General features: G+C 34.9%; 1 protein-coding gene across 3 annotated transcripts in view; it reads left to right on the top strand.

Annotated features, from left to right (window-relative positions):
- CSMD3 (CUB and Sushi multiple domains 3) overlaps positions 1-24,602 on the top strand; it is a gene marked incomplete at both ends in the record, with an annotated part of 1,095,706 nt that overhangs the window by 215,767 nt on the left and 855,337 nt on the right. The window lies entirely within an intron of this gene.

Raw genomic sequence — 24,602 nt, 5'->3', positions numbered from 1 at the left:
CCGTTTATATTTTCTATTTCTCCCTGGTTCAGTCTCTGGAGGCTGTGCTTTTCTAAGAGTTTGTCCATTTCTTCCAAGTTGTCCATTTTATTGGCATATACTTGCTTATAGTAATCACTCATGGTCCTTTGTATTTCTGCAGTATCAGTTGTTCTCCTTTATCATTTCTAATTCTATTGATTTGAGTCTTCTCCCTTTTCTTCTTGATGAGTCTGGCTAATTGTTTATCAAGTTGTTTATCTTCTCAAAGAACCAGCTTTTAGTTTTATTGATTTTTGGTATTGTTTCCTTCCTTTCTTTTTCATTTATTTCTGGTCTCATCTTTATGATTTCTTTCCTTCTGCTAACTTTGGGGGTTTTTTGTTCTTCTTTCTCTAATTGCTTTAGGTGTAAGTTTAGGTTGTTTATTTCAGGTGTTTCTTGTTTTTTGAGGTAGGATTGTATTGCTATAAACTTCTGTCTTAAAAATTCTTTTGCTTCATTCCATAGGTTTTGGGTCATCGGTCATCGTGTTTTCATTGTAATTTATTTCTAGGTGTTTTTTTATTTCCACTTTGATTCCTTCAGTGATCTCTTGGTTATTTAGTGGTGTATTGTTTAGCCTCCATGTGTTTGTATTTTTTACAGATATTTTTCGTGTAATTGATATGTAATCACATAGCATTGTGTTCAGAAAAGGTACTTGATACTGTTTGAATTTTCTTAAATTTACCAAGGCTTGATTTGTGACCCAAGATATAATCTATCCTGGAGAATGTTCCATGAGCACTTGGGAAGAAAGTGTATTTTGTTTTTTTGGATGGAATGTCCTATAAATATCAGGTAAGTCCACATTGTTTAATGTATCATTTAAAGCTTGTGTTTCCTTATTTACTTTCATTTTGGATGATCTGTCCATTGACGAAAGTGTGGTGTTAAATTCTCCTACTGTGATTGTGTTACTGTTAATTTTCTCTTTCATAGTTGTTAGCATTTGCCATATGTATTGAGGTGCTCCTATGTTGGGTGCATAAATATTTACAGTTGTTATTTCTTCTTCTTGGATTGATTCCGTGTTGATTATGTGGTGTCCAGTGGTGTGTTTCAGGGTGTCTGTGACCTTATTTTGATCTTAGGCAGCTCTCTGCTAATGGGTGGGGTTGTGTTCCTGTCTTGCTAGTTGTTTGGCATAGGGTGGCCAAAACTGTAGCATGCTGCTTGTTGAGTGGAGCTGGGTCTTAGCATTGAGATGGAGATCTCTTGGAGAGCTTTCGTTGTTTGATATTACGTGGAGCCGGGAGGTTTCTTGTGGACCAATGTTCTGAATTTGTTTCTCCCACCTGAGAGGTACAGTCCTGACACGCAGCCAGAGCACCAAGACCCTGTCAGCCACATGGCTCAGAAGAAAAGGGTGAAAAAAGAAAGAAAGAAATAATAAAATAAAATTATTAAAATAAAAAGATATTATTAAAAATAAAAACATTGTAAAGTTATAAAGAAAAGAAATGAGAACAACCAAACAATAAACAAATCCACCAATGATAACAAGTGCTTAAAAACTATACAAAAAAAAAAAAGACAACAAAGAAAGAAACAAAAAAAAATGGAAAGACAGAACCCTAGGCCAAATGGTAAAAGTAGAATTCTACAGACAAATGACACAAAGAAGCATACACATACACAGTGACAAAAAGAGAAAAACGAAAAAAAAATTATATATAAAAAATAAACGAAGAGAGCAACCAAATCAATAGACAAATCTACCAATGATAATAACCTGTAAATACTAAACTATGATAAACATAAAACCAGAAACAAATTAAATGCAGAAAGCAAACCTGAAGTCTACATTTGATCCCAAAGTCCAGCGCCTCAATTTTGGGATGATTTGTTGTCTATTCACGTATTCCAGAGATGCAGGGTACATCAACTTGATTGGGGAGATATAATCTGCTGCTCCTAAGGCTGTATGGAGAAATTTCCCTTTCTCTTCTTTGTTCGCACAGCTCCTGGGGTTCAGTTTTGGATTTGGCCCTGCCTTTGTGTGTAGGTTGCCTGATGGTGTCTGTTCTCACCCAGACAGAATGGGATTAAAGTAGCAGCTGGTTAGGAGTCTCCAGCTCACTCAGCCTGGGGGGAGGGTGGGGGTATGGAATGCAGGGTGAGCCTGTGTCAGCAGAGGCTGACATGACATTGCAACAGACCGAGGTGCGCCATGTGTTCTCCCGGGGAAATTGTCCCTGGATCACGGGACCCTGGCAGTGGTGGGCTGCACAGGCTCCTGGGAGTGGAGGTGTGGATAGTGACCTGTGCTTGCACACAGGCTTCTTGGTGGCTTCAATAGCAGTCTTAGTGTTTCATGGTTGTTTTGGGGGTCCATGCTGATAGCCGTGGCTCGCACCCATCTCTGGAGCTCATTTAGGCAGTGCTCTGAATCCTGTCTCTTTGCACACCCCAAAACAATGGTCTCTTGCCTCTTAGCAGGTCCAGAGTTTTGCCCGACTCCCTCCCTGCTAGCTGTGGCACACTAGGCCCCTTCAGGCTGTGTTCACGCAGCCAACCCCAGTCCTCTCTGTGGCATCTGACCTCCCAAGCTGGAGCCTCATCTCCCAGCCCCCACCCACCCCGGCAGGTGAACAGACAAGCCTCTCAGGTTGGTGAGTGCTGGTCGCCACCTATCCTCTGTGCGGGAATCTCTCCACTTTGCCCTCTGCACCACTGTTGCTGTGCTCTCCTCTGTGGCTCCGAAGCTTCCCCCCGCCACCCCCATATCCGCCAGTGAAGGGGCTTCCTAGTGTGTAGAAACTTTTCCTCCTTCACAGCTCCCTCCCAGAGGTGCAGGTTCCATTTCTATTCTTTTGTCTCTGTTTTTTCTTTTTCTTTTGCCTTACCCAGGTATGTGGGGAGTTTTTTGGGGAGTCTGAGGTCTTCTGCCATCATTCAGTAGGTGTGCTGTAGGAGTTGTTCCACATGTAGATGTATTTCTGATGTATTTGTGGGGAGGAAGGTGATCTCCACGTCTTGGTCCTCCGCCATCTTGAAGGTCTCTCCTGTCAGTTGGTTTTCTTATTTCCTTTTGATCACGGTAGATTTGCTTATTGTCTTTATTAAAAATTTCATCATTCTGTTGTCTTTGATAACTAGATATGATCCAGTCAGTCTATAATGATCTTTTCTGCTTCTTGTCATGAACAGAATGAATTCTGCGTATACGATATTCATCATATTTTAGCACCCCGTAAACTTGAAACATTGGATCTCCTTTGATGTAGTCTTATAATATCAAATATATTGAGCTCTAATTGCCTAGCTTCAAAATATCTGAAGTAGTAATGCCTCGATTTTTTGGACATTTGCTAAGACAAACAATTCCTACTTTATTCTTGCTATAAATCAGAATATTCGCCCAATAAAATTTTTTAATAGACAACATTCAAACACCTTTTGTATACATGACACTGTTTTGTGAAAACAGAAAAGTTATCAGTTGGTAGTATCAAATCTAAAATATTAGATTTTCCCAGATTTCATTTAGTTTAGAGAAATAAAGTGTGTAATCCTCTACTGAGACAGCATACCATGGCAGTTCAGAGCTGACTTTGTGATCAAGCAACTCGAGCTTTGGTTCATTTAACCTAAGACCTTCACAAGCTTTTAAATCTATGTATCATGATATGCATACAATTATAGAATAATATCTAACTTTCTGATAGTTGAAAAAATTAAGTAAATATGCAGGTAAAACATTTAACATGATTTTGCATATAGTAAGCTTTTTCTATTTCAGTCTCTGTTTTTACTGGAAAGGATATTGTATATAGTGGCAAGTATATATCACCATAAACCCAAGCCAAAATGCATTGAACATGGTATGTTCTTGATAAATGTAAGTCTTGAGAGCATGAGTAGGCAGTTAGGATTAAATACCCGGAAACAATATTAAAGTTCACTTACATTTCCTCTAAATGATTCTGCATCCTACTTTTTTTAGAAAAAAAAAAATTTTAAGTAAATAAGACATGTAAGATCTAGAAGGTCATCTCACTTTTGCCAGTAGGGTACCTTTGAGACATCTTAAATTTTAGCTTGAAAGTAGATAACAGAGGTTAATGTGCATTTTCTTGTTTAAATCTCCTGTGATGTATATAGTTCATTGAAGGCTAAATTCTTTATTAGTATTTAAAAAAAATTCGCAAAATTATTTGTATTTTATTATCTTAGTAATCTTAGATAACTGTCATCTACCTGGCATTATAAATTCTTTGAATGCTGTCTTACTTTTGAATTTCCTATACTTGCAATAACCACAAATATTTTTAAATCTCCAGGCATTTAATATATGAAACCTGGAATCATTTAAGTTATTTGTGAATGTTTTGCCTTCAAATCTATCTCCATATTTTTATGTGTTTTCCAAATCATCACATTGCCTTTATTTTGTAACTTCTAATGTAAAAGTTTTACTGCCACATGTAAGACATTTTAGTGGCATAATTATCAGGCAGTATTTCTAAAAGTCAGCTAAATAATATGATATACCATTCTGAAACTATACATTATTGACCTAAATATTTCATATTCTGAATAATTTTTTAATATTTTCACATAAAATTTTCTCTGGAAAAGCAAATAAAGGGCAAAAATAATGTAACATTTATTAAATACTTTCTAGGAACAGGTTAACTGCTTTATATTCCTTATTTCATTTATTTCTCACTAAGATCTATGAATTAAGCATTATTGTACTTATCTTACAAAGAGAATATTTAGTGAATTTTAGTGTTTTGCTAGATTTAAACTTGGTTCTCCCTGATGCTTAAAGGGAAATTGAAATGAGATTATTTAGTTAGAAATTGAGTAAGAAAAGGGAAGCATACTATAGATTCTAACATTCTTAGAAGGGAAAAAAATATCCTCTATTCTGTATTTAAATGATTTTCTTGATAACAACTTACAAATAAGTTCATGCCTTTTAAATTTTGAATCTATTACTTCTGGTGACTAAAGCACTTTGGTCATTGTTAGGGACTTCTAGAAGAGGCTTAGGACTCAGAGAACTGTATTACTAAATTTGCAAAAAGTGTAGCATAATATCTAAGAAGATCTAATGTTATTTTCAAAAAGCCTAAAGGAAAGGCTCTTTTTAACCAAGGAAGATAATCTTTCCTTCTATTTAAAAAAGTAAAATTCTATTTATGAGTTAACATAGTGCATCACTAGGGTATTCTAGTATTGCCATATTTTAGTTCAGAAGGGTGGCAGATGGGAGAGAACAGGAACTTGGAAGGCAGAGACACATGAGTTTAAATCTGGTGTCTGCCTTTGACCCCTTGCATGTTCTTTGTCAAGTTATTCAACATTTTCTCCTGTATATAATATAAATAGTAATTTTTGTTTCAGATGCTTCTGATGATTTGATTAAAATATATAAGTATTAACATTTTTATTAGCTTAAATTGTCTTTATGGTTATTATTTGATATTTTTTCATATTTGGTTATGTTCTAGAAATGAGAAATAGATTATATATATTTTGTTCATTAGGTGAAGAGAATTATTTTAATAAAATCAGAATCTCTTTAACTCTTCTGAGTTGAAGCTTCTGATATGAAGTTGTGTAATAGAAATTATAATATTTCTTATCCATACTTTATGAATCCATGCAATTTCATTGAAGAATTAAAGGTCAAGCTGAAATTTCTGATTAAGAAACTCAGATGTGAAAATGAGATGGTTATTTATAGATATCAGAGTTAAAATTTCTGATTTTGAAATGGTGATTAAGTGTGAAAAGCAAAACATGATACTTCCAGTAGCTGGACCTTTCCAAATCCAAGAGTGTAAATAACTTGTTTAAAACTGGAAAACAACATGGGACAAAATATGTGTGTGTGTGTGTGTGTGTGTGTGTATTTACCACCCCTTTTGTGGAAAGTAAAATTGTAGCTAGTTTCATAAACAGGGTCAATTGTTTTACAAAAGTAAGGGGAAGAGAGAAAATAAAAAATACCTTTAATGTTAAAAAAAAATCAATGCAAGTAAAGAAAGAAAAATAACGTATATAGTACAGATTAGGTAAAGTATGATTGTTCTGGACACATACAGTCATTTTGATAAAAGTTGTTCTTTATAACATTAGCTTTGTTTGGCTCTTATAATAAGTAAATAAAATAAGAGAAAATTGACTTCTGTTAAGCGTTTATTTCCCTTTTGTTTTCCGTCTCATCAACAAAGAGGCATAAATGTGAAATTCTGGAAATCTCATTTATCCCTCCTGTTTGTCATTCCTGCTCTTTACCTATACCTTAGATTAGATTAGTATTACTTTCATATAAGTTGTATTTATTTTGTAAAACCACCTTTCAGAACAATTCATGCCTCTATTGTAAATCTCACATTAACAGTGTGAGGCTTCCTTGAATTCCCAAGTCTGGGTAAGGTGTTTTTCTTATGTATGGTGATAGCAACACTTGTTATCCTCTCCTCAAAGTTATAGTAGATGAATTATAGAAAAACCCTGCACCTTGAATATAACAGAACAATTCATACTTTTAAAATAAATATTGCATTGTAGTATAATTACTAACTTACTTGTAAATATCCCCCTGCAGGTTATAACCTTTGAGAGTCTAGAGACCCCAGGTATGTGTTCACACTGTATCACAAGTGACAAGCACATACCTGCTACTGGGTAGGTGCCACATTTATGGAAAGAGTGAATAAAACACTGTTACACATTGAGTTTCTGAAAATTCCTTTAAACCTTCGTTCTTTTAAACTTTTTAAAATAACATCAACCACTATTGTTTGTCGATTCTCTGAAACAATGCTGTTTTTCTTACAGGGAATCAATACAAGATTTCTTTTAAGGTATACGCTTACTGCATGATCTATTACAACATTATAAAAGAACATAAATTAAAATTGATCTTTAAAAAGATGTTTTAAAAGGGGCGCTGCAATTTAGAAAGTTAAAAAAATATTTTGTTTTCATTGATATTTTCAATATCTAAGTTTATTAAAAGAGAGGGAAATCAACTTAAGCATATAAATACAGAAATATGTATATACACACATATATATACTATATATATTTATACACTACATACATGTACATATATGAAGTGTATGTAAAATGTATATGCATACAAATTGATGTTCCTATATGGAAAAGTCAGATTAGTGAGATTTTCCTTCCTGTCTTAATTTTCATTTTTTTCTTCATGTTTTATTTACCTTAATAAGTACTCTGTAAATTGCGCTGACAAATTTTAAAACTACATATGGAAAGTGGATCAAAGCAAATAATATATCCTTTGCATATCATAATTTTATAATATGACAAAAATATACATTGTAGGAATATATGTTTGTTATAATGGAGACACTTCTAATATTTATTGACTGGTTATTATGTATCAGATACTGTACAAAGGACTTTCACATGGTTTATCTCATTTACTTCACACCTGAAATCTACAAAGTAGATATTATATTTTCCCATGTTATATAGAAGATGAAGTGAGATGAAGGGACTTGCCTCAGGCCATACCGCTGGTAACTGGTTGAGCCTAAACTCATCCAGAAAGTCTGGTCCAGGCTTCTGAGGGACAAATGTTTACTCAGGAATGGAAAATATAATTTGCTAATTGAATCTGCAGTGAATAATATTCCTACGAGCCTAGCCATATAAATAAATACCTATCACTGATTTAACTAAAAATTGGCATGCACCTATATTAAGAGTATAGAGGGAGCGGAGGTGGTAAGCTATAAGAGAGTGAAACCCTTATTTATATAATAGAAAGTAGTTGAAGTCTAAAAATAGGTAAAACAAGGAAGAGCAGTTTATACCTAATATTTAAAGTTTGTAATTAATTACCTTTGGGATAAAAAATCTAAAAAGATTAAAAGCTTTTGCTACCAGGGAGCAAGACTGATGAGTGGGCATGAAGAGGTAGAAAGGTTTGAGATTAAAGACTGTAAAGTTTCATTGTAACCTTTTCAGTGGTATTTGATATTTTAATTATTTGCACTGGATGAAAATTACTTACATAAAATTAAAAAGCATAGATTTAGCGTAGAGAGCATTATAAAAGCACATTAAAAAAAAACCAGTTAAAAACATGAATTTCCTTATAAATTGGATCACCAGTGACAATTTGTAATTTCATAAATTGTCCAAAGCTAGATTGGGTCTAACAAAATGGCAAATATCTGTATGATTGCTCTGGTGAAAGTATATTGATCCCAAGTGAACTTTCTTCTTCAAGCTTCATTATAGAGCTACATATTTAGCCTCTATATTACTTATTAATATAAAGTCTACACCTATAAATAGGTTACTGAATCATTATACTGTCTCCTGTTGCTTCCAAATTAAATACAACTACATTTGGCAGCTTGAACCAAAGATAAATCAGTCTAAATCAGTCTATGTAAAAGCGTGCCTGAATCATATCGCTTCTAAGAATAATGGAAAACCAGGCAACCTTGACTTAGGTACTAACCAGTTATGCTCATTATTCTTTTAGGATTACTTATAATATTACTTTTGGAGTTTTAGGGATGGAAATCTTTCAGAGTGAAAGGCTACATCAAGGAAGGTCTTTAAGAGCAATTGAATGACAAAGGCAGTTCTAAGGTAGTGGCCTTGCAAGAGGAGTATCTTCTGGTCATCATCAGAGTACCCTCTGGTGGCCTAGTTGAGTAATTCTAGTCCTTTTTCATTTGCAAGTGAACAAAGACAATAGAATTTCATTCAGTTTCTAAAAGAGGGTTTTCAGTCACCCTCAGGAACCTGGCAACAGTAATTTGCAAACCCTGCCCTTTATTAAAATTCATTGTTGCTTTCAAAGTTAGAGAAATATAATTTGAGAGATCCAAGCAAGACCAAGAAGAAATAACATTTTATATAATCACTTTAAGAGCTGCTATATAATTAAACACATGTGCAATTAATTTTAAGCAAAAACTGCAGCCATTATGCTGTGGAAAGTTACTTTATACTAGCCCTGGTTTATAGCAGCAGAGTGGGTATGATGGCAAGTGTTAGAATTTGGCACGATTCCAGTAAATTTACAAGTTCGTGAAAGTGCCATCAATAGAGCATTGTTTTTGCTTTACTTTGCTTTTCTCCAGCTTTGTGGCTCTGTTTTAGCAGCAAAACATGTGGCGTATTAGTTGTAGCAGTTTGGGCTATAGCTGTAAAGTGTGTAATACCAAGAAGTCTATGTTGAAATTCCAGTTATAAAATAAAAACAATCCCACTCAACTGGGGAAGGGGAGTACATAAAAATTTGCATATTTAACTTTTCCCCTTTCTTTTATGCAATTTATTAAGTGCATTTGTTAAGTAAACTAATCATGGAATGATTTGTTTTACATGGGATAAAATAAAAACTAAACTTCCTGCTATAAATTTTTTTTTAATTAACATAACTTTTGTTTCAAAAAGTCACATGTTGTCTCTTTGCATAAAGCTCAGGTTGTAGTAATAACCAAAGTTGAAAGGCAAGGGCCACCTTGAAAACTTTATGACATTATATAACTGGTGAAACTCCATTTTAAGCACAGAATGTGTGAGGAATGCACAGGTCTTTTTAATGATGCATTCCCTGGTAGTATACAGTATTTTTATCAAATAAGCAAACAACAAACAAAAAACAAAAACAGGCCATCAAACAATTTATTTTTTAGCTCAAGATATAGTTAATGTTTAATTTAGATCATTCTGGGATACATATGAGTAGAATAGATGGTTTGAAGAGAGCTCTGATCACAATTTTGAAACTTGTTTCCACTTTCAATTAACCTTTGGTAGTCAGCTACTGGAGTATTTTGAAATTGTGCAATACAGGCAGACAACTGTTATAAAATGCAAGCGACTGTATTCTTAATGCACTTCACTGCATTCTTGAAATGATGCCAGCAGAGGTTAAAAAAATAAAGAACTGCAAAACTCAGCTTTGAAATAAGGACATTTATCAGCAGTTCAGAATCATTCTATCAGAACTGTGACCATAGGAAATGATTTGAATCCATAAATAAGCCCCATGCAATGCCATCTAGAAAGAGATAATACAAGAAGATCTTTAATATGTAGCTATTTGTAGAAAGAGTTTTGAGAGAGAGAAAAATGGTTTGGAAGACCCCTTTCAACCTGACAGTAGGTCTTGCTTCTTTGTGAAATTTATACTTTAACCTAATTAATTAATTCAGCTGGCACTTAGGACTTTCTAGATGCCAAGTATTGCACAATGCACTGGGAGCCATTGATGAACGAAAGAAGTATAGCCTCTACCCTGAAGAGATTTATGTTCTCCATAAATAGTAAAAGAGTAAATCAAGTTCAGTAATTATTTTTTAAGTACTGCTGTTAAAGACTAGAGATTAAAATAAACAAAGCCCCTTTTTGAGTCAGCAACAGTTAAGGTGTGACTGGAAGGAGGGAGCAAGTACAGGAATGGATTTGCTTTGTTTCAAAAGAACTGAAAGGAGGCCTGTTTAGCTGTAGTATGGTGTATTCTGGAGCACATAGGCATTTTAGGCCATCGGTGGTATTATAAACGAAATGAGAGCCTTTAAAAGGTTTAAATTGGGAGTGCCATGATCTGATTTATCTTTTAAGCTGATCACTCTTGCTGTATAGTCAAATAAATTGCAGAGATGCAAAAGTGGAAATAGGTAGCCCAAGTAGGAGCATATCACAGCATCCAGGAGAGAGATTTTGTGGTTTGAAATAAGGTGGTAGCAGTGGAGATGGAAAGAAGTGAGCAGCTAAGAGATATATTTGGGGGGTAAATATGGTAACATTTGTAGAAGAAAAAAAAAAAAAAGGAGTGAGGGGAGCCAGATATAAGGACAACTCCTGATTTCCTCCAACTGGGGAGATGGGGGTGCTGGTCACTAAAGATGACAGTCTGAAGAGAAAGCATGAAATCCATTTTGGACATGTTAAATTTGAGATGCTCATGAAGCATCTAGATGGAGATGTTAAATAGGCAGTTGGGTATATAAATCAGAAGCACAGATACGAGGTTTGAGTTAGAGATAATTGTGAGAGTTGTCAGCATGGAATCAGCACTGTTCTCATTACTCATATTCTGATAACCAAGACCCTCGACCTGAGAGAGCAGTTCCCACAATAGGAAGAAGCATTTTCAGCTCCAGATATTTCTTTCTGTTTTTCTAATCTCTAATAAGTCATTTTATTGTGTGGTGCATTTTCTCAGAGCTTTGTAATGTTACGGAAATTATTATAATTTCTATAGTGATGAGATCCAACATGGTGTAGTGGAAAAAAATCATTTGCCTCAGATCAAAACTTACATTTACCATTTACTAATGGTGTGGCTTTGGATGGGCTGCTTAATGTCTTTGAGCCTCTGCTTACTCACTCTCCATGAAAATAGGGGACTAAAAATACCTTCTGTACCAATAGAGGAGGTAGGTCCTTATTTTATCTTGGGGAATCTAACCTAAAATATGTCACAGTAAAAAAAAAAAAATGTTAAAGCAATTTTTAACTTAAGGGGTTACTAAAGAAAACTAAGTCATTAATATCCGACTATGATTTTTTTTTTTTTTTTGGCTGTGTTGGGTCTTTGTTGCTGCACGTGGGCTTTCTCTAGTTGCAGCAAGCAGGGGCTACTCTTTGTTGTGCTGCGCGGGCTTCTCATTGTGGTAGCTTCTCTTATTGCGGAGCACGGGCTCTAGGCGCCCGGGCTTCAGTAGTTGCAGCACATGGGCTCAGTAGTTGCAGTGTGTGGGTTCAATAGTTGTGACTCACGGGCTCTAGAGTGCAGGCTCAGTGGTTGTGGTGCACTGGCTTAGTTGCTCTGAAGCATGTGGGATCTTCCCGGACCGGGGATTGAACCCGTGTCCCTTGCATTGGCAGGTGGATTCTTAAGCACTGCACCACCAGGGAAGTCCCAATACCTGACTATGATTTAAAAGGTTATCCTACTCAGATTACATTTGTGTACTAGAAATATGCTATATTATATTACTAATATTATTGTGAAAGTACATTTATTTCTGATTAGCACGATGAGTCATACGTGATACTCAACGTCTATTGGAATTTGAAAATTAGAAAGAAATATTTATTACAGTCAGAAAATTAAATAGTTGATTTACCTCTTTAGAGTTAAGTAATTTCATATTACAGTATCTTTAATATTGGCTCTATTTGATGATTGTGGGGATTTTGATAATCCTGTATATTTCTCCAAATGAAAACAAGATATTAAGTAGGTTGAGTGCAGAATCAGGGAATATACTGCAGTTTCTGAAATGGTCAGCAGAGAGCCTCAGTAAGGCTACTATGTTTACATTTCCTCAGCTTCTGTAAGGGAGTAATGATACATAGTAATAACCAAAATTGCAAAATAATTGAAACAGCTATTTAGTTTGTCCCCAAAAGTTGCTTAATACTGAATTAAGATGTAGTATTGTGCTTTATTCATGGGAAAAAAAACCCCAAACAAAACATGTCCTGAATTAATGTATGAAGTGGAAGGGAGGAAAGGAAGGGATATTTTAAATATTGGTCAGGGACCTTTTTGCCAATTTTGTACGTGGAATATAAAGTAGGAAATTCAACATATTCCCCAAGATAAATATTTTATTTTCTTTTTTTGCAGTGAAGCACTGAAAAAGCTATATGTATACAATCTTCTATTATGAAATTAAGACCAATTTTGGAATAGAATTTGTACTGTTTTCTAAAGGGTGGAATTAAGTTTGAATAACAAAATGTGTGCTTTATTATGATAAATATTTTAAATTTAGATTTTTGTATATTTTCTCAGGATAGTCATGATGGAATATAAAACAAAATACAAAAACAAACCTAATCTATTTTATTGTTTCTCCATTTATAAAGGTAAGAACTCTATATCCCTGCACAATAAATTCCAAATGTTTTCTAAACCTAATGAGTTTATTCCATTGTACAATTTGACCAGAAATGACTTGATTTATGTATAATAACTTATACAGTTTATTTTGGGGAGAGGTAAGAGTTGGAGATGATTTTGAAGATCTCTCTTCAGAGTGGTGGGATTTAACAGAATGATGGAATATGTGCAGAGTAATTGTGATAATAAGTAGCAATATCTTATACTTAGAGATTATAATGTGTCAGGTGATGTGGTAAGCATTTTATCAGCACAATACCATGTAATTCTCATAACGACCATGTGTAGTGATTATTATTATATTTAGTTTACATATAAGAAAATTGGGGCTCATGGAGACTGTGACTTGCTCAAGGTCACTCAGTTAATGCATGGCGGAGCTAGAATGGGAATCCATGTTGGCTCAACTCCAGGTCCACATGGTAATCACTACACAGTAATGGACTGCAGGATGTGTTGATCTTCTTAGACATATTTAATAATAAATAAGTATTCATGTATTGATTATTATAGCATTAATTTATTCATTTATACTATTTTTATATGATAGGAACAACTATATTTACTAAGATTCTGTATGCTTATGAAATATAGGTATGTAACACCAATGCTGAGTCTGCCTTTTTGTTCAGTAAATTGATTTTTGTATAAAAATAATCTCTCCACTTAATTCTTTCCACAAAGAACAGAAATGGTATTATCTGATAAATCAGATAATTAAATAAATTATTGAATATGCATATAATAAATAATTTACAACTATTAAGGCTATGTTGTAAAAACATTTAATGATATTCATAATTTTTACAATCTATTATTGATAGAAAAATAGAATATAAAATATTCAGTGCAATATGGCCTTTTGTTTTTTAAAAGGTGTATATTTCCATAGAAAAAGCCTGGGTGTAAGCTCATCTTGCTCATTATGTCTGCATAGCATCATAATGCCTGTTGTTACTTTTAGTATGATTTATTATAAACTTTTTCTACAGTAAGTATGCATTATTTTTGTAAGCAGATCATATATATAGCCAAGTAATAATCAAACTGATGTTCGATTACAGAAATGTAATAATGGACAAGATAGCTATGGTTCATGTCTTCATGGAATTTACAGGTAAGGAAAATTGTCCCACAGAGGGGTTAAAATACTTATCTGAGGTCATACAGTGTGGCAGGACCACAGCTAGATTTCAGATCTTCTTTAAATCACTTTACTATACGTTTTATGAGAACTCGTAAATAAACAAGTAGAGTAGGAAATGATTATATAAGAATAGTGAGCTTAAATTGTGGGTGTCATTAATGCTAGGAAGATGTAAGGCTTTCTACAGTGGGAGGTAAGGATAGATTCCTGAGCACAGGAGTGACTTTAACTGACTAATAGGAAATTAGTTTACCATTGATGTTACCATTGATGTAAGACCTTCTTTTCTCTAGTTGAGGAAACTTGCAAGCTTATTCCGTTGTCTTTAGTATCCTTTTGCTGTTTCAACTTAGCTGTGATTCTGTTATCATAGTTATATTTAAAAATATAATACTGATTGTGCCATTTAACTTTTGTGAAAGCTTTCCATGTGTCCCTCACAAACATACCTATACTCATCCACAAAATGAACAGATGGAAAAATGGTAGGGCTCTCCTTTAGGCCCAGAGCCTCCCCATTGAGTTTAATCTGTAGGGGAAAAGAAAGGAATACGGAAAAAGTTTGCAGACAAATAGCTTAAGGGAAAAAGAGACAGAAGAGGCTATCCTGCAGGTCAACAATTAGATACGTTTCCCATGGAGTGAGAAAGGGACTGAAAGTTCTCCCCAAAACTTATGAGAGGGTGGCATTTCCTAATAAATGGACTGAAAGGATTTGGAGAGAAAGACAAATTTTCTCATGGTATACGTTTTCCTTGAGTATTTGTAGGAGAGAGATATATAACTCTTCCTTTGAATAGAAGTGAAGGAAAAGAAGCTAAATTAAAAAAAAGAATTAGTTATGGTGGATATGGATTTATTCCAAAATATACTTACCATTGTGCAAAAGACTATATTATTTAACATTTAATCAGTTAAATCTAGCTCTAAGTCTCTTCTCATAATGATGGTAGGAAATGCAGTCTGTTGTGATTTAGTGAGCCTTCCTCTTCCGTTTACCTCCAGGAGTCCTTAAATGATTCCCTCCTCCCCCTGCAAAAAAAACAATAGGGTTGCTAAATTTAACAACAACAAAAAAATACAGCATACCTATGTAATACTTAAGACATGCTTATACTTACTATTCATTGTTTTTATGAAATTCTAATTTAACTAGACTTCCTGTAATTCATCTGGCAATCTTCTTCAAAAAAGAAAACCAATCATCACTGTGATGCTTATTTTTTCTCACGCACAGATTCCATTTGAAGGCTCATTTCCAAAGTCCTTTCTTTTTGACTTCTAAGAGCAAGTTGTTTAGAGTAAAGCCATCTCAGTAGTCTGCTTCTGTTCCAGATACTTGACAATCTCATGATTTTTTAAAGATATAAAAGTTGTTAACAAGCACCTGAAGTTTGAAAAACACAAGAATATTAAGGATGCTTGGAGTGGGGGAATGGGTAGTGATGTGGAGAACTGTCAGTGTCATGGGAAATAGTTTTCAGTACTAATGGTTTCTTAATAAGAAAGAAAAACAAAACAAAACAGTATATCAGTGACTTGCTTTTACAGGGATAATATATAAGACAATATAAAAACAATGTTTTAATGCTCTTAATCTCTTGATGTCAATGAAGTAGAGGCACAATGACCTGTAATTAAGTGAATGGGACTACAGCAGTAGAGAAGTGAGAGCGGGGGCAGTTGAAGATGGAGGAAATTTCTGTAACCTATACTTACAATTTAATAACACTATCTTATATAGTAAATCTATTTGTTTGCAAACTATGTGTAAGCCATAGCAAGGGTTGGATGATGGATGCCCACTGAAATTTATGGCGTCAGTGTTAACTATTATAAATTGTATCATTTTTATTTTTAATAGACTGTATTTTTAGAACAGTTTTAGGTTCACAGCAAAATTGAGCTGAAGGTAGAGAGCCCCATATACCCTTTGATGTCACATACTCACAGCGTGCCCTATTTTTCTGAGAGTCAACAGTGAATCTAATTATACATCTTAGATTTATATATTTCATATATGCTTTTAAAACTGCAAATAACAGTTCAGTACAAAATTATATATATGCATCAGTGGTTCTCAGGCACAGACTTTAGGAGGAATTTGAGCAAGTTTTTCCTCAAGCATATAGTGAATATTATGAACCCTAATAGTGGAATGTTTCCTTCTAACCTAGCTGTCTTTTTTGATTGAATTTTATTACAGTGAACAGCTTAGTAGGTATGATATTGCTAATTGGAAACAATGAGATTTAAAATGTTTATAACCTGTATTTTCTTGAGCATCTGTCTAAGAACCACACCAGAGTTGTACATCTGTTACAATCCAAGAGCTTACAGTAGTACATCATCACCCAAAGTCCACAGTTTACATTATAGTTCACTCTTGGTGTTGTACATTCTATGCGTTTTGACAAGTGTGTAATGACGTGTCCATCATTATAGTATCATACAGAGTAGTTCACTGACCTCAAAATCCTCTGTTCTCCGCCTGTTCATCACTCCCCTGCCAATGTTTTTTTTCTTTTTTTTCTTTACATATTTTTGAGTACATATTTTGTGTATAACAGTATATTCTACAAACAATTGGAACAAAAATAATTGGTCTTATAGTTTCAGAAATATATGGCATTGTTAAAAATTATATTTAGTTTAAAATTATGGTAAAATATTTTAATATTTTAACATGCACCTTTAGGCATGATTATAGTATGATTAACTTTTGAGTATGATAACTCAAGGCAGTATGGCAGTATCATTTGCTGTTTCATCATATTAAACACTCTCATGTGCAGTTATGAGTAAGTTTAAAATAATGTGCTATTTTGGTGTAGCTTTTTTTCAAAGACAGTTGGTACTTGATCCAATGAAATTCCATGTTTTTTCACTTTATTGAAATTAACAGGAATTCTGTTCTACAATCCTAAGGTTGTTTTATGTTGTTTTCCTAGACTCAGAAGGTGAAACAGTATGTACATTCAAGTTAATTTGCATTAAAATGAGACTTGTATGCAGGTAAATCCAACATATTTGCTAATTTAATGACTCCAGATCCTCTAGAACACTACATACTCATTTACAAATATGTTTACCCTTATTCATAAACATAATTACATATATTTGGAAATATCTTACTAGAACTAGATCTCTTGGGTTTAGGATTATACAGGGATTTTATCCACCTGTAACTTAATGTACCTTATGCTTAACAAGTAATGTCCACTCTATGGTTTATTCATCATTTTCCATTTGATATGTAAAGGCTGGGTATTGAGTTCTGTGTGAAGATGAAAAATTAAACACATTGATTATTATTCTCTCCTGAAATGCATCTAAAACAAAAGAGTTTTTAAATAACAAAAACTCACAAGAATATAGATAGTAGAGGGGGATTAAAACCAAACAAAATTTGGGAGCTAGTAATTAGATGAGCCAGTGATAACAGACTTAGAAGTCACCAGAAGGTTGAATGTTAAGTCACTAGTGGGAAAAACTAAGAGGCAATCCAGTTTATACCTCAGAATGTCCAGAAGGTCTCATGAATTGGTGGCACCAGACACCTATAAAAGAGGCAGTGAAGGTCATGCTTAAAAGAGGAAGATTAGTTGAAAATCCAATTAAGAAGTGGTGAAAGAGCAAAAACATGCAACTAGGCAACTTCCCATTCCCTACCCTAACTGAATATTGGAAGTTTATTCTCTGGAGGAGGTAGAAGAGTCTTTGGATGGTGAGTCTGAGATAAAATTGGAAAGAGAGCTACAGTACAAAAATCAAGCAGATTAATGTTTCCATACAACATTTTGACACCCCCTTCTTCACATACCCACACATCATTCACCTCTTAAATCACAGAAACCTGTCAACCAGTTCAGTACTCTCCAAGCAAATGATTAAAGACTCTTTTATGCAGAATCTAAGCAGTCCAGTAGGAAATATTTAAAGATACTGACATAATGGATCTCTCAACAAAACAATCAAGGAAAATAGACTATAGCGAAGTCTACAGGTATCAAGTACCAACTCTATACTCAGAGCATCCATTCAGCTTTTACTTAACTACTTGTAAGTATTAGCAAACAAAAATAACCTAACTTCTGAAGAAGTTCTCTAGCATAGAATCTAAAGTCTAAAACAAATAGAATATAACAATTTTGAGGAAACAAGTTGTATATGTATAGAAGAAAAATTCAAAAATGGACAAACAAAAAGACTAATGTGAATGTTCTCAAAAAGATATAAAACATGAATATGATGCAATGGAGAAAGAATGACCAAATATTCTTAGAAATAAAAAAATGAAATAAAAATGAAAAAGTCATTAGAAGAGTTTACAGGCAAATGTGAGGAAAATTTCCAGAAAAAAGTGGGAAAAGACAGATATAGGAAATTAGAAAGAAAAGATAAAGTAATATTGGTAGCAATAGTATCAATAATTAGAGGAGCAGTCCAATAGGGCCTTCAAATAATAATCATTCTTAAAAAGATCATTGATAAAATGAAGGGGAGAAAATTATCTGAATTTTTTTTCTAAAGCAGGGGACGTGAAGTTCCATATTGAAAGGACCAACAACTATCCAGAACATCTGATGGAAATAATTTCCTCCTTGTCCAAATAAAAAAGTGTAAGCTGTGAGACTACATACATATTTTTTAGCAAGAGAAATAGGGAAAAATAAGAGCAAATTCAAAGTGCTAACATTCAGAATGGCTTTGGCCTTCACAACATCAGCACCGTCACAGAGCCTTGCTTTCCAAATCCTAATGTAACTGGTTTCCTTACTAGAATTCTGAACCTATCCAAACTATCATGTTGTTTGAGGCATAGTATGAGGCATTATTGATCTCTTAAGCACACATGCTTAAGAAGCTACAGGTGCTTCATTATAACAAAGACAGTGAACGTTGTGGGATGTAAGAAAGAGAGGATCCAACTAAGAAGATAGTTTAATGGCATATGTAGAATAATTCCTGATAACAGAGACATAAAATAGACATTAACTTGTTCAGATAGAGACTAGAATGTTCTGAAAATTTTTCTTCAGTTAGTTGAAGTTGAATGCTTGATGTATCTAAATTTATTGGGAAACGATTCAGAGAACTGGAAGAGAGTTTGAAGTTGAGTTTTTATTTAACATGAAATAAATAAAAAAGGGAAGTTATTAACTTCACAGAAAATAGAAACTTAAGCAGAAAAAAGTTTATGTATAATGTATAGCTTTGCTAAGAATGCTAAGAATAGCATTTACATAGTTATAGTGTTAACACTGAATATTTCAAACATAATTTTATGGTAAAAGTGTGTTAGGAGGGGGTTAGTTTAGGGTGGTGAAAGAGAATAAATTATGAGGAAATAATTCATATGCCTTAAAAAAACAAAAATCAGGAAATAGTTATATGAGAGACAGAGGTAGATATCAAATGAATTAGTTGAAGATATATTTACAATGGCTTCAAAGTCATATACCATCTGACCTTGTTTTAACTCTCTGACCTAATTTTCTCCCAGTCTCCCCCTCAGTCTGTCCACTGGAACTAATATGGATTCTTACTATTCCAGGAATGCTCGAGGCATTTTGTGCTTCAGGGTCTTTGCATTTGCAGTTCACTTTCCTGGAATACATTCCCCCAAGGTGTCCTTATGGCTAGCTAGCTCCTCTGCCTCCTTTAGTCAGATCTTACATGTCACCAGTGAGCCCTTCCCTAGCTAACATAATGAGCTTCTATCTCCCCCATTAAACTTTTATTTTCCTTCTTTGCTTTGTATTTCTCTTTAACATTTATTATCTAATAGTACCTTAAATATTACCTTATTTATGATCTGTGTCCCCTCTCCATCACCTGCTGGCAAGTTTAGCTCACAAGCTCCCTGAGAGCAGGGGTAATATGTTGCTCATTGTTGTATCCCCAGTGCCTAGGCCAATGTGTGGCATGCAGTAGGTGCTTAATAAGCAAGCGACAATTAGAAAATATTAATGAATTAATAAATGCAAAAATTATTTATAACCTATGTTTAAAAGTCATTTGTGAGGGCTTCCCTGGTGGTGCAGTGGTTGAGAGTCTGCCTGGCAATGCAGGGGACGTGGGTTTGTGCCCCGGTCCGGGAAGATCCCACATGCCACAGAGTGGCTAGGCCTGTGAGCCATGGCCGCTGAGCCTGCGTGTCCGGATCCTGTGCTGCGCAATGGGAGAGGCCACAACAGTGAGAGGCCCACGTACTGCAAAAAGTCATTTGTGAATGTACATAATGGCAAAATAAAAGAAAAAAATATCATTTAAAAAAAGCTAAAATATTCTTTAGTGCACATGAATTCCTTATGTTTTAATCAAATATCCCCTAAACATACATGGTATAAGAAAAAAAAAGAGGTTGGGAAAAAGAAGCATAATTATTGATGTTCTCCTGTGTGCATTCATATGAATTGCTCTAATATATCAAAAAAAAGTTTGAGAAGAAGAGTTCTGAGATTTGAGCTGTTTTCTCATCTGACGTTTCTTACAAGACTCCATTTCATTAATAGTTTCATTATGCAGAAGTAAGTTATTGTCATTCAGAAACAGTTTGGAGATATATTCCATTATAGAGTTTGCATGTATAAATAGGCATATTATTAATCAATGGCAATTAGCACACAATGCACTTCCTCTTAAATTTAATTATATGCTTGATTAAGAGTGTTTGGGTACTTAATTAAAGTAAGAAAGTCCAATGATACTTAATTCTCACTTATATTCATATTGCAATTCTAATAACTCCAGTCCTCACTCAGTCCATGCTTAGCTCCTATTAATTTGAATCAGAAGTATGCCTGCTCACTGAATAAAGCCTGAAATGCAATTGGATAGGTCACATCAAGGAAAATTCTCTGCAGTCTGACAGTATGGAATGAAGCAAGAGTCCAGTGCAGGCAACTGAACAGAGAGATAATTGTCATAATTGGTTTCAATTAGTTTTTCATAGCTCTGGTGAAGCAGTTTCTATTGTATTATACCATGAGCTATAACCAGTAACAGAACTAGTTAGCATGATTAATAGGTGTCAATGCTTAAAAAGGTAAAATACATTCTAAATGTTAAGATCTCAGTGAAGATAAATGAACTGAATAACAATGTAAATGCATTGTTGAGAAACCTTTGCCTTTGTTAAATGTGATGTGGTTTGAATGGAATGAGATCAGACATATTCAATGAACTCAAGTGTCATAAATACATATTTTCTGAGGAAAATGAGTTCATGTGCAAACAGCCATCTTTTCAGTATGAAACAAGTGACCATTAAATGAACGTTAGAATGTGGTGATATCAAGAAACTCACAGCATAGTTAAAATCATAGTTCCTATTAATTTGCTTAAGTAGCCCAAATAAATTTTGGTAATGCCTATGGTACTAAAGAAGAAACTGAAGTATTGAAAGCCTCCTTGGCCACACACTAGTGAATGGCAGAGATAGGATTCCAAGACAGTTTTATTTGATTTCATTATTGGAGCTTTCTTTCACTGTATTTCCTTTTCTAATGATAAGGTCAACTGCAAGAATGCAAATCAACTGGAACAAGCTCCCTATTTGTTTTTAGTTTTCCTCCACACTTTCAGAGCTATTCCTATAGGGAGAAAAGGTTGAACATTACTCTGGAAGAGTAAAGTAGTCAAGATTCATTGCACTGCTTGTCATCTAGGAAACTCTGAAGGCCCTGGTTTTCACTTCCCCACCAATCCTGCCTCCAGCAAAGATTATTGTCTTGTATTTTTTGTCAGTATGGGGTTCAAAAATTTTTTCCTCAAGGAAGTTAAATTCACAAAGAGATTTGAAATAATTTGGATTTCTCATATTTTCCTAACTTCCCAGTTCATCTTTGAATTAAGCTAATTCTTTAACCATAAAAAATATTGAGAGCCCAGTATGTCCAAATTAAAGAGCTTGCAGCTTTAATGATGCACATGAAAAATATAGTATCTGACTTGATTATGGTCTCTCTCGAAGGATAGAGACATTTGGATAGAGAAGAAAAGGAGATATTTCATAATAGTGTGAACAGATCATATTGAGGGACACTGACTATTTGAAATAGAACATTTGACTAGGCAAGCATAGGGAGATTTAGGAGAAGTATAAAGGGGTATGATTGTGGGAGATTGGATTTGCTTCTGTAAGCAGAGTTGGAAGGATTGTATGGAGGTATTTTTAAAGGATTAACCTGTAAACTGAAATAGGATGAAGGGGGGAGCTACCTAAATATTAGGTGGTATGATCAGATAAACCTATCGATCTTCATTTCACTCTTTTTCTATATGAAAATGTTAGAAAAGAAACAAGCAAAACCACATTTCTGAAATTTTCTTACAGTGGATCCTTGAATTATAATTGCAAGTGACTCTTCTCCAGTTTCTTTCTCCTGTTCAGAGGTTGGTAGAGAGGTGGCAATGATTCTAGGTAAACTTAATTCCATTAGTGACCTAAAGGTAGTAGTCCCTTTACTGGGCTGATTCTGTATTAATCAAGAGGTCCATCCTAGAACTTGTTCCTAGAAACAGTATTAAATCCCTTTTGCTTAAAATGTTTTTTATTTCTGGCATTGATGAAATATTTGTACTAGAAGTGGTGCATTAAAATAAAAACCTAGGGACTTCCCTGGTGGCGCAGCGGTTAAGAATCTGCCTGCCAATGCAGGGGACACGTGTTCGAGGCTTGGTCTAGGAAGATCCCACATGCTGCGGAGCAACTAAGCCTGTGTGCCACGACTACTGAGCCTGCGCTCTAGAGCCTGCGAGCCACAACTGCTGAAGCCTGCGTGCCCTAGAGCCCACGTGCTGCAACTACTGAGCCTGCATGCTGCAAGTACTGAAGCCCGTGTGCCTAGAGCCCATGCTCCGCAGCAAGAGAAGCCACCACAATCAGCCCACGCACCACAACAAAGAGTAGCCTCTGCTCGCCACAACTGGAGAAAGCCCACGTGCGTCAACAAAGACCCAACACAGCCAAAAATAAAATATTAAAAAGAAAAAAAAAACTAAAATATGTGTTAATGTTTTGTGGTCAGGAGTAGTAGTGAGGAAACATATTATGAGCTGGAAGGCTGGTGGCTTTTCTGAGTTATGGCAACTGTGGTGAAGTAATTGTTATGACAATCTGAAAGACAGACCACTGAAGCTTTAGCTTGAAAGGATGAAGTTAAAAAAAAAAAAAAACTTTGTTAAGGTGTGTGGCCTGTTCCTGGCTGCCTTTGACAAGAGTTTACAACAAAGACAAGAGCTCAGCCTGATATTGGCCAGTTTTCAAGAAGAGATTGAAGAAAGTAGAGTCTAAAATTCTGGTGATTTATGGGTTGGAAAAGCCAGCTGCTTCTGTACAGCAGGGGATAAGAGGGTTTATCAGAGTCTCCTATTAAGTTTCTTAGAGGATGAAGGGCAGCCCTGGGGCAAAGATCAGATAAAGAATGTTGCATTCCTGCCCAGGCTTATTGCTTCTGATCAATGCAAGGTAGTCTCAATTAAAAAAAGTGGTTAAAGCAAGTTGGAGTGGGTGGAGAGTGTTCACTGGCACATGAAAATAACTGGAAGCAAATAAACCAGTTCCTATTAAGTTTTTAGAGGAAATTTTAGCCAAATAAACCCTAGAACTCATCTGCAAAACTCTTTGGTTGTTCAGTCCTTAAAGCAATTTTCAGGCACCAAACCTGCATTAACAGTTGTAGGACATAAGGACTGTGTGCCCCAAGGCTAGTCTACTCTTCCACACCCACTTCAAATTTTGCCACAGAGAATATGGACAAGGAAGAACTATTCAACAGGAAACGCCAGGAGACAACAGAGAACACAAGACAAAGGAGCACCTTCTCAAGAGCAGAAGCAGGGTCTTCAAGGGTATGAGGGTCTTCATAATTCCTGTTCAACCGGATCTATTTATTTCCATGACCATGGATTGTGGAATATTCTCCTTTCTTCCCTTATCCACATGGAGATATTTAATTTGAAAATTCATTTTCTTCCCTTAACAGGTCAGTGATCCATGAGGAGCTGGAGTTGGCCTTAATGGAAAAACAAAACAAACAAACAAAAAATGGCTGTCCATATCCCAGAAACCTTGGGATTTGCAAAGGGTGTAGAAAAGACAAAGGGTTGTGTCAAGAGTAAAGGGAAGGAAGGGAGAGTTTCTCTGAACATCCTCTGATTAAACTCCCAGTAGCCTGGAATTTAACCTTTTTTGGCAATCCAGCTTCAGCAAGTGTACAATAGTGCCTAAGGGGATGACAGAGCAACAGGTTAGAAAACAATTGGGAATCGGATTACCTGCGGGCCATTTGTTGCATCCTAGCCTAGACTGGTCAGAGAGTCACATAGAGGGAACAACTACTGTCTATTTAAATGATTTCATTTGGGGGCCTTTTGGCAGCATTAGCATAGCATTGACCCTAGGAGAGGTCATTTAAAAGCTCTCCAAAGTGTGAACATTCTTTTCTGAAGTGTTTTCTCATATGTATGGTATTCTGCTTAAGCCATTGGTTTTGTTTATTGCCCTGACCACATCTTATATATTTCTGTCTCTGGGCCTTTATTCAT

Source organism: Mesoplodon bidens, assembly GCF_964165515.1.
Source record: "Mesoplodon bidens genome assembly, chromosome: 16".
Lineage (NCBI taxonomy): Eukaryota > Metazoa > Chordata > Mammalia > Artiodactyla > Ziphiidae > Mesoplodon > Mesoplodon bidens.
Note: the sequence above shows the minus strand (reverse complement) of the source record. Positions and strands in the feature narration are given on the sequence as shown.